The sequence below is a fragment of the Cynara cardunculus genome (genome assembly GCF_001531365.2).
Source record: "Cynara cardunculus var. scolymus isolate 2C chromosome LG 5, CcrdV1, whole genome shotgun sequence".
NCBI classification, from domain to species: Eukaryota; Viridiplantae; Streptophyta; class Magnoliopsida; order Asterales; family Asteraceae; genus Cynara; species Cynara cardunculus.
Genome location: NC_037532.1, coordinates 27,911,378 through 27,913,986, shown reverse-complemented (window position 1 = coordinate 27,913,986; position 2,609 = coordinate 27,911,378).

Sequence of the window (2,609 nt, the reverse complement as noted above, 5' to 3'; positions counted from 1 at the left end):
ATACATATACATATACATATACATATACATATACATATACATATACATATACATATACATATACATATACATATACATATACATATACATACCTTGAATGGCCCAAAGTAAATGGAAGTATGCTTATCTCTTTTCTCGAGTCGAACGATGCATTTCCACGGAGAAACTTTTAACATTACAAAATCTTCTACCATAAATTCAATCGTTTGCGACATTTGTCAGCGTAACTTTTCTGTCCATCCTAAGCGATTTTAATTCGTTCTCATATATGATCTATCTTTTCAGAAGTTATTTGAACGATTTCTGGACCAACCAACTTTCTCTCCCCCACTTCATTCCAACACAATGGCGTTCTGCACTTTTGGCCATACAAAACTTCATACGGTGTTGCTTGAATGCTGGAATGATAACTATTGTTGTAAGAAAATTTGATTAGAGACAGATGGTTTTTCCAAGAACCCCTGATGTTAATAATGCAAGTTCTCAACATATCTTCAAGGCTTTGAATCGTTCTTTCACTCTGTTCATCTGTTTGAGGGTGATACATCATACTTAATTTAATCTGAGATCCCATAGATTTTTGGAAACTCTCCCAAAACTTTGAGGTAAATATGATATTCCTATCTGAGATGATTGATGATGGAACACCATGACGAGTCATAATTTCTTCAATATAAATCTTTTCCAACCTTTCTAAAGGATAATTCTCCTTAATTGGTAAGAAAGTGCGCAAATTTAGTTAAACGGTCCACAATAACCCATATGACATCATAATCTTTTGGCGTTCGCGGTAAATTCATGACAAAATCCATTGTGATATGATCCTACTTCTACACAATAATTTCCAGAGACTATAAATTCCCATATGGTATTTGATGCTCAATTTTCACTTGTAGACAAGTCAATTACCGTTCTACATATCTTGCAATATCCTTCTTCAATCCTGACCACCAATAAAATGGTTTTGCATCTTTATACATCTTATTGGTACCTGGATAAATCGAGTATCGTGATCTGTGACTCTCATCTAAAATCAGCTCACGATTGTTCCCAAAACCTGGTACCAAATTCTAACTTGGAAACATAGAATCCCCTTGTCATTCTTTGTCAGAGTTGAAATTATTCCACCAACTCTTTCAGCCTTGAAAATTTCTTCTTTAACAGCTTCCCTTTGACTTCATTATAAATGTCAAGAGTTAGGTTTGTTATCAACTGAATGGCTTTAATTGTTCCACTCTTTTTCTTTTGACAAAGTGCGTTAGCCACCACGTTTGCCTTTCCAAGATGATGAAGGATTTCACAATCATAATCATTTACCAATTCAATCCATCATCTTTGTCGCGTGTTTAATTCTTTTTAATTAAAAAAATGTTGAATACTTTTATGGTCTGTAAAAATCTGACATTTAATTCCCAATAAATAACGCCTCCAAATTTTCAATGAGAAAACAACGGCTACAAGTTCCAGGTCATGCGTCGGTGTACTGTTTCTCGTGATCTTTTAACTGTCTGGAAGCGTAAGAAATAATTTTCCCTCTCTGCATCATACATATCCCAAACCCAGTTTTGAAGCATCACTGTATACCACAAAATCTTCAGACCCATCCGATAATGACAATATCAGAGCACTGCATAGACGGTTTTTCAACAACTGGAAAGCTTTACCCTTATCTTCTCCCCAGTCAAATTTAGGAAGATGCTGGTCAATGACCCAACAAGTCTGAAGTCTTCTACAAGTCTGAAGAGTCATTTTTCAGAGTTAGCTCACCGGAATTTTGAAGTCTTCTTTTTCAAACTTAGCTCAACCAAACTCTAAACTCTGAAGTTTTTTTTTTCAAACTTAGAAGCCTGAACTCTGATTTTGTTGGATTGATTTTATATTTCAGAGTTATTTCCAGAGTACAAGTTTGAAGAGTCATTCTTTAGAGTTTTACTTCAGAGTTATTTCCAAAGTACAAGTCTGAAGAGTCATTCTTCTAAGTTAGCTCACCCGAACTCTGAAGTCTTCTTTTCCAGACGGAGCACCATGCAAAGCCTCAGCATAGTGCATGCAGAGCTTCTGGTTTGCCTATACAGAGCGTTGAAGTCTAAAGAGTTTTACTTTAGATTTATTTCAAGAGTACAAGTTTGAAGTCATTCTTCAAAGTTTCCGAGTTATTTCAAGAGTACAAGTCTGAAGAGTCATTCTAAAGTTACTTCTAAGTTTAAATTCAATTTACTGATATAGTTTGATTCCTAAATTTAATTTTATTCTAAGGTTTACATCATTTTAACTAATTATTGATATAGTTTCATTTCTAAATTCAAGTCTAAATAGTCATTTTCAGAGTTATTTCAAGAGTACAAGTCTGAAGTAGCATCATACTTTCGATGATTATTCATATCTGTAAGATAAGTTTCCTGACATTTTTTAATTTTTTTAAATTACCCCGTGTAATACACGATATCGAACCTGGTATGTGCATGTATATATATAGACTTGAGATCATGTGAGACCAAAGGTTTTTCATGAGACCCGTAAGACCAATTCTCAACCCTTTGATTAGATCTACAATCTGAACATTCATAATCACAAAATTGCCACGAGACTTCTCAATAATCACAAAATTG